At 41.6% G+C, this 8829-nt stretch overlaps 1 pseudogene; it reads right to left on the minus strand.

Annotated features, from left to right (window-relative positions):
- Positions 1 to 2594: 2594 nt before the first annotated feature.
- Positions 2595 to 2713, minus strand: LOC111822626 (uncharacterized; annotated as a pseudogene).
- Between the last annotated feature and the right edge of the window lie 6116 nt (positions 2714 to 8829).

Here is an 8829-nt window from a genome sequence, read left to right on the forward strand (position 1 = left end):
AAGATGGAAGCTGTCGAGTTTTGCCTCAGTATTCCAAAGTTCAGAAACAAAAAGGGAAGGTGGGCAGTTGGCAGGGCTTGCCCTAGCCTCTAACCAGAATCCTTCACTTTGCAAGGACGCTCTCCATCATCAACGTTCTCAGTGCAAATCTGAAATGAAACACCAGTCACAACAACATTCATTTAAAGATTTTTGGACGTGGCACTAAATGTTCTCTCTCTCTCTCTGCCAGACACACACACACACACACACACACACACACACACACACCCCACAACTGTCTCTGCCATGAGCGTGCATGCTTCTTCTGTTCTGAATCTCAGGCTTAACAAACCATCATCCCTCTATGGAACTCCCCTCAATTGTTTTCCTTACCTCAATGCCTTGAGATAGAGTACAAGCTACTAAATACTTGATTATGTCCTTACCTTTGTGCATGCCTTTCTCAAGGTTCTTTTTGTTATAAATAATAAAAGGCAACTTCAACCTGGCTTAAGACAAAAAGCCAGGTGAGCCAGACCTCGAGAGGGAGGGACAGGAACCCTGAAGAGAAGTCAGGATCCCGGGCAGGATGCACCCTGAGTGTCCCTGCACTGCATTTCTCTGCATGACCTCTTTCACCCCTAGCCCTCTGCATGACAACTGCACTGTCCTCAACTTGACATCTTCTCCAGTCACCTAGCTCAGACAGAAACCAGTACTTCTTGGTCTCAACTTAAACTCCCTGGAGGGAGAATTATTTGGCCCATCTTAAGTTAGATATCTACCTTGGTTGAATCAACAGTGAACACAAATTCAGGTATTCATAGAACAAAGGTCACTAGTGGGGGTCCACCTGGTGTGAGAGGAGGGTGACAGTGCTCAGAGAAGAGAGATGTATGCTAGACAGACACTTAGAAATGTGTTTACTGCATTGCACTACTTCAGTGCTGTTGGTACAGACTTTCCCTGACCTTGGGAAGAGTGGTCATCACTGGAGATGGGGAAAATGCTAAGTAGGTGTTTGGGTAGCATGTACCTTCCGCATGGTTTTGCCTAAGACTGCCTCTATTACCTCCAAACGACCATGACATATAAAAGCTGTCTGTGAAGACATTTGACTCCATCTGATCACATGTACACAATCTCTTTTTTATAAGTCACAATCTTTTTTTTATAAGAGGCTACTTTTAATTCCTCTGAAGCCATCTTGGGAGGGAGATGCTACTGATTTTCAAGTCTGCGAGCTGAACAAGTATTGTGCTCCCTTCCTCTCAGGGAATGTGAGAAAGCCTGGTGTGGGGCAGTGTGGGGATTATATGGAGGGAGGATGAGTTTATATTCTACCAGTGAATCTATTATTAAAGGCTCCTGTCCTAGTGACTAAGTGATAAAATAATTAAAAGGTCTATTGTAATTAGTATTATTAGTTGTTTTTATTAGACTCTCTAATAGAGAAAGTATGGGCCGAAGTCCAAGAGATTAGGCTCACCTTTGGTAGCTGCAACAAAGAGCTTGACTGAAAGCAGTTTTGAGCTGTATCTTTGATGGCGCACTTTTTTATGACTAAGAAGAAGACACTAGTACAGAAAGCTTTCTGTGGGAAAACTTTAAATAAAGAAGAGCCTTATCTCCTAGGAAACAAATTCACTCCTCCTCATTCTCTGCTCAAAAAGATGGCCAGCTTTCCCTTTCCCCATCCCCAACCCATCACCATTTCCTTCTTCAAAAAGCTTGCAGCCTAACAAAGCAAGCAGGCATTTCTAGGTGAGTACATTTTGTTTGTTTGTTTTTGTTTAAGCTGAATGGTATCCAGTCGGGGTCCAACACCATCTCCAAATTCACAATCCATTTGAAAGGATATTTGGGAAGTAAAAATTCAGGCAGCTGCTGAATAATCACTTAGATATGACAAGGAATACAGGCTGTTAACAGGAATACAGCTGGAATCTACCTATATAACCCTCTTTTCCATGGGGTAGAATTTAGCAAATGGTATCTCTATCCCAAAGGGTCTGGTGCCCTACATCTCTTTTTTTCTTTCTTTTTTTTTTTTTTTTGACTATTGACCAGGATTTATTGATGTTTGTTAGGGTGTCTTTCAGTGCATTCTACAGTGGTTATTTTCAAAAATATCTTTCGCTTTAAAATTAATAGTCCTGTATGTTAATCCATTTATTAACCCATATTTGAGGGTGAACTGTTGGTTTAAAAATTACAGTAAACATAACATTTTTATGTTTTTACAGATAAACCATAACAAAGACTTAAATTGAATATTCAATAGTTCTACTGGTAAAAAAATATATATAGCCCTTATATCTGTGAGGAACAAAATTTTCTCACTGTTTTAAACAAGTTAATAACTATGCTGAATAATCAAAACAACTCTTTCATTTAGTCAAATTCCTAAGCCTGCCAAACCAGTTGCCATCACGTTGGAATTGATCCATGGCCACCCCATGTGTGTCAGAGTGGAAGTGTGCTCCACAGGGTTTTCGATGGCTGATTTTTAAGAAGCAGATTGCCAGGCTCTTCTGAGCGGACTCAGATCCCCAACTTTTCAATTAGCAGCCAAGGGTGTTAACTGTTTGTACCACCTAGAGACTCTTATAAGCCTGAAGCACCTGGTAATCCTAGGCAGTCTCCCATCCAAGTACTAACCAGGCCCAACCCTTCTTAGCTTCCAAGATCAGACGAGATCAGGCATGTTCAGGATGGTCTGGCCATGGACTATATCTCTTATAGGCAGTGTACTGATGCTATGAACCTCAAGGCACAGCCCCTTGCAGAAGTTTTCATCTATCTTACTCCATGTGAACTGAGCACCATTATAAGCCAAACACTAGGCAGGGCACTAGGGGGACAAATATAAATAAGAAACAATTAAGGAGTCCGTAGCATAGCAGAGAAGGCAGGCATATAAATGAATATTGTAATGATAAAATAAAGAGGTGTGTGCAAGCTACAGTGATGTCTCAAGGGAGGGTCAAATCTACTGGGTATAATCAAGAAAACTTCACAGAAGAGATCTTTGCATCGAGGTCTTAAGGATAAATAGAAGTTTGCCTAGAAGCTCACGTTGGGGACTAGGGGCACTTCCAGACCTGGAACAGCATATGCAAAGATATGGCAGCATGAAACTGGAAAGTGAAATCATGAAACTCCAAGGAAGTGATTCAATAAGATTGGCACCAAGGAAGAAAGGAGAGTGGAGACAGGTGGTTGGTGAAGTGGGAAGGCACAAACCACCTGTCTCCACTCTCCTTTCCTCATAACTATGTGGTTTGTCATGGTTGAACGGTTTGGTGTTGGAGGGAACGTGTGCCATAATATCTGTGATCCCCAGAGCCATTCCCTCCCCTTCCTGCTCTCTCCTGTGTTGCATGAGTTGGAAATCTGGGAATACATTTCCCAGATCCCTTGTCAGCAGTATTCCAGTTAAATGTCCACCAACTTAGAATCCTGCCAAATTTGAAGGTATAAGGGAACCAAAGGCCACCATTACTCCTCCCCCAGTGCCAGGCAGATGTGTGAGCTTCAGCAGACTTTAGATTTTCCTCAGTGTTCTGCTGTGAATCACCCACAATGGAACATAAGCAGTGGTTTACTTAAGTCTTAAGCCGGGCGATGTAGCCACTTCCCCATCTCCAGAAAGCTACTAGCAAATTTTAGAGCTACTGGCAAACTTCAAAGCCATTGGCAATCTTCTCTGATCTAAAGTCCTAGAATCTTTCCAAAGTTTTTTAAACACTAGTTAGTAGTATTAAGTGAATCACTGCATAAAATACTTCATGTGATTTTTGTTTCCCTGATCCATACCTTGACTGAGGCATTTTAGAAAATGACTCCGGTAGTTTTGTGAAGAAAACATTTAATGGGCCAGAGACAGGAAGTAGAAAGATCAATTGATAGATTAGTTCAATAATACAAGGGAGAGATTAATGAAGGCCAAAACTGGGACAATAACAACAGAAACAGGAGAAGAATAATTCAAAAACTACTTAGGAAAGGTCTCATCTCAAAAATATATTGGAGAATCTAATACCTCTACAATAAAAGACAAATAATCCAATTTATAAATGGGTAAAGGATATGAACAGACACTTCATCAAAGAAGACACTCAGGTGGCTACAAGACACATGAAGAAATGCCAGAGATCACTAGCCATTAGAGAAATGCAAATCAAAACTACAATGAGATACCATCTCTCCCCAACATTACAGCAACAATCAAAAAAACAGAAAATAACAAATGTTGGAGAGGCTACAGGGAGACTGGAACTCTTACGCACTGCTGGTAGGAATGCAAAATGGTACAATCATTTTGGAAAACGACATGGCACTTCCTTAAAAAGCCAGAAATAGAAATGATCCAGCAATCCCACTCCTACGAATATAGCCTAGAGAAATAACAGCCATCACATGAATAGGCATATGCACACCCATGTTCATTGCAGCATTATTCACAATAGCAAAAAGATGGAAACAATCTAAGTGCCCATCAACAGATAAATGGATAAGCAAACTATGGTACATACACACGATAGAATACTAAGCAACAATAAAGAACAATGATGAACCTGCAAAACATCTCACAATATGGATGAATCTGAAAGGTATTATGTTGAGTGAAACAAGTCAATCACAAAAGGACAAATACTGTATGAGACCACTATTATAAAAACCCAGGAAAAATGTTTCCACACACAAAGAACCAATCTTTGATGGTTACGAGGAAGGGGAGGCGTGGTGAGGGAAAAACACTGGATAGTAGATAAGTGGTAACTTTGGTGAAGGGTAAGACAGTACACAATCCTGGGGAAGTCAGAACAACTTGACCAGGGCAAAGTCATGGAAGCTACACAAACACATCCAGCACCCTGAGGGACCAAGCTACTGGGCTGAGGGCGGGGGACCATGATCTCGGGGGACATCTAGCTCAATTGGTATAACATAGTCTACAAAAAAAAAAAATGTTCTACAACCAACTGTGGTGAGTAGCGACTAGGGTCTTAAAAGCCTGCAAGCAGCCATCTAAGATACATCTACTGGTCCCATCCTGGCTGGAGCAAAGAAGAATGAAGAAAACCAAAGACACAAAGGAAAAAATTGTACATTGGACTAAGGGACCGAACTACCACAACCACCAGACTGAGCCCAGAACAACTAGATGGTGCCTGGTTACCACCACTGACTGCTCTGGCAGGGATCACAATAAAGGGTCGCAGACAGAGCAGGAGAAAAATGTAGAACAAAATTCAAATTCACACACACAAAAAAAGGCTTGCTGGTCTGACAGAGACTGGAGAAACTCCCAGAGCATGACCCCCAGCCACCCTTTTAACTCAGGACTGAAGTCACTCCTGAGATCGCCCTTCAGCCAAAGATTAGACAGGTCTACGGGGCCAACAGTAACACACGTGAGGAATGTACTTCAGAGTTCAATCGTGTACACGGGACTCATGGGCACACCAGCCCAAAAGCAAAGACAAGAAGGTAGGAAGGGACAGGTAAACTGAAGGAACAGAAACAGGGAAGCTGGGGTGGAGATCGGGAGAGTGTTGCCATATTGCGGGGTTGCAAACCAATGTCACAAAACAATTTGTGTATTAACTGTTTACTGAGAAACTAATTTGCTCTGTAAACTTTCACCTAAATCACAATTAAAAAAAAAAAAAACTATTTAGGATGCGTGACCATTTGGATGGAGGGTAAAGTAAAAGGAGTTTAGGAAGGCTCCCGGGTCCCCTAGGTGATTACCGTGACGGTGGTGAGAAAGGCAGAGTACAGGACAGGGAGAGGGGAGGAGGAGATACGGCAGCTTATACAAACGATGTGTTAGATTTAGGAAGTGTTAAATTTGTGGTCTAGATATTAAGCAGGCAGTTGGCTAAATAAATTTGGAGGTAGGGGATTCAGGCTGAAGACATTTATTTTGTAGACTGTTGTACTGTGTGCCATCAAGTCTACGAGCACAGAAATGGTGGTTAAAGCCATGACAGTGGTTGAGATTAGTCAGGGCAAGTGTATAGCATGAAAAGAACGGAGTTAAGTCTGACCATGACCAACTATTTTTTAGTGAAATAGAAGAGAGTAAAATGGAGTAGAAAACGCAAGCATATGTTACTGGTAGCAAAAGTCAATATCTTTCCCATAAAGCATTTATTGTAGTGGCACGTCATACTGTGCGTCTCAGTTTTGTACGTGGGAAAGTATGGTAAGTCACAAAGTCAACGAACATAGCAAGGTCTCCTAAGTGTAACCAATGAAACGGAGAAGGACTACGAAGGGGGACTGAGGTCTATCCCAGTTTGTGTTTACCCAAAGCAGATACTGAGACAAGGTATCAGGTGCAGATAATTTGTTCGGAAAGCGATTCTAAGAAATAAAAATGAAGGCGTAAGGAAAGTGAGACAGGGAAGTGCAAGAAGCCAATAAAGTGTGTATTAATGAGCTGGTTACCACTGTGGGCAACTGGGTTTCAATTTTGCGGGGGACACTGAGGAATCACATGGAATGTGTCTCAGAATTATCCCACTAGAGCAGGGGTTAGCAAATATTTTCTGTAAAGAGCCAGATGATAAATATTTTCAATTTTGCGGGCCGTAAAATCTCTGTCGCAACTACTCAACTCTGCTATTGTAGCATGAAAGTAGCTATAGATAATATGCAAGCAAGTGGATATGGCTGTGTTGCAATAAAATGTTATTTAAAAAAACAAAAGGGCTGGATTTGGCCCATGAGCCAAAGTTTGCCAACCCTTGCATTAAAACACAGGGAGGCTGGGCATTTTTTAATCCACTAATTCCCACGCCCAGTGGTTGAGGATTGCCCTCGGAGGTGAGAACTCCCCATTTTGGGTGCACACAGATGAGACCACATGGAAGTGTGCTGGAATCAGGTGGGCCAAGGGGATGAGGTGGAATGCATCACAGATGTCTGCTACAAGGGGCCAACTGAAACTATGAAATTTTGAGAATATACTCATATCTCATTATTTGCTGAAATGATCTCACAAGGCTCTCCGAACACTCACTCACTCTGATCATACCACCTTCTTCTCTGGGAACACTAAAAATGTGGTGTTTTTATATGCGTCACAACCCATTCTCTAACGAAATTTGTTGGGGCCTTTTAGAGAAGTTTTTTCCTTTACTTCTTCAAAGTTAGATTTGTGTTCACCTATCATACCTAGGCTAGCACACACTCTACCATTTAAAATCATTTTCTTTTAAAACTATCCACAAAGAGGAATCTCAATTATTCTTACATAGTCTAAGAGACACAGTGCCTCTTATGCTTTTAAGCTAATTTTCTTTTCCACACGCTTTCCTTTTTTCCTCAAATGGATACATCCAATTACTCTCCTCTCGGGTATTTTAATTTCACACATTTTTGTACACTTAGCAAAACCATAGCTTGCACTACCATTCACTGGAAAATCATCAAAAAGCATTTAGATGAAAGAAAATTTTCGTGAAAACATATCTTTTGTAGCAACATAAACCTGAGATTATTCCTTGTTTTACGCCACGGAACTAGAGGAGGGGAGGAAAACAAGGTCTCACAATTTGAATTCTTTTAAATGATTTTTCATTTGTAAAACATTTTACAGCCCACAGAGCTCTTTCTCATGACAGTTGTATGATTTACACATTGTCCTTATTTGACTCATGAGGAAATTGAGGCTCAAGTGTTAAGTTGTTTGCAAAATTTACAGAGAAAGTCTGTAATAAGGCTGAGTTGATAACACAGTCTCCCTTAATCTCAGTTGAGTATGCTTTCTGATGTGCATTATACACAACTGTCCTGTTAACTACAGACATCTTAAGGGTCATATTTTGAGGACCAGCTTCTCACAGGGACATAACAATTCCATGCTATGCAACCTTTCTCCGTGGCTGGATATTTTCTATAAATGTTTGAACTTTTTTTAATACAGGTAGTTCTCAGTAATAGCATACTGCTTGCAAAAATGGTGACAATAATCCTTCTCATCCCTGACTGCTTGTGACTTTGCCCTTCCTCATATCAACAGACAGACACTGTTTCCCAAGCTCTTGAGTCTGGGCTGGCCTTGTGACTCCCTCTGACCAGAAGAATGCAGCAAATATGACATAATGGAATGTACCAGCCTAAGCCTCAAGAGGACTTGCAGCTTCCACTCTTGCCCTCTTGGAATGTGGCTGCCATGTAAGGAAGACTGGGATCTTCCTGGTTGAGGATGAAGAACCGTGCCGAGAGGGGCCCAGCGGACAGCCAGCACCAAACCCCAGGTAAGTGAGTGAAGCTCTTTTGGACTATCCAGTTCCAGTGTGAGCCACATGAGTGACTCTATATGAGACCAGCAAAAGAGCTGCCCAACTAAGCTCACCCTAAACTGCTAACCCACAGAATGGTGAGCAAATTAAAACAGTTGTTTTAAGCCACGAAGTTTGGGGTGGCATGGGCAATACACAACTGATAGACCTGTGATGAGGAATCTCATGGCCCATCATTTTGTGGACATAGGAGAGGTTTCCCAAAGATCTGAAACGATCTTTAATGCCTCCAGAAATGATGAGATTTCCTTCATTCTTGAGGCATTTTCTCTTAGTTCCCCGGGCTTGTTGCAGAGCCTTGGAACCTAGTAACAAACTTATTAGGTTAACTTCTCAGAGAACTGCTTGAGCTCTCCATAGGCATGACTTCTAGTAACCATCCTTCTGTTCTTTGTCTCTGCCCCAGCAGCCATAGCATATAAATGAAAGAATGGACATCCAACCCAAGCTGGACAATTGGAGTCTATTATGAACATGAAATACTGAATGGAGACACAGAGACTGGAGGTCTTTGAGGCCTGAGTCT

Source organism: Trichechus manatus, unplaced genomic scaffold (genome assembly GCF_000243295.1).
Source record: "Trichechus manatus latirostris isolate Lorelei unplaced genomic scaffold, TriManLat1.0 scaffold00184, whole genome shotgun sequence".
Classification (NCBI taxonomy): domain Eukaryota; kingdom Metazoa; phylum Chordata; class Mammalia; order Sirenia; family Trichechidae; genus Trichechus; species Trichechus manatus.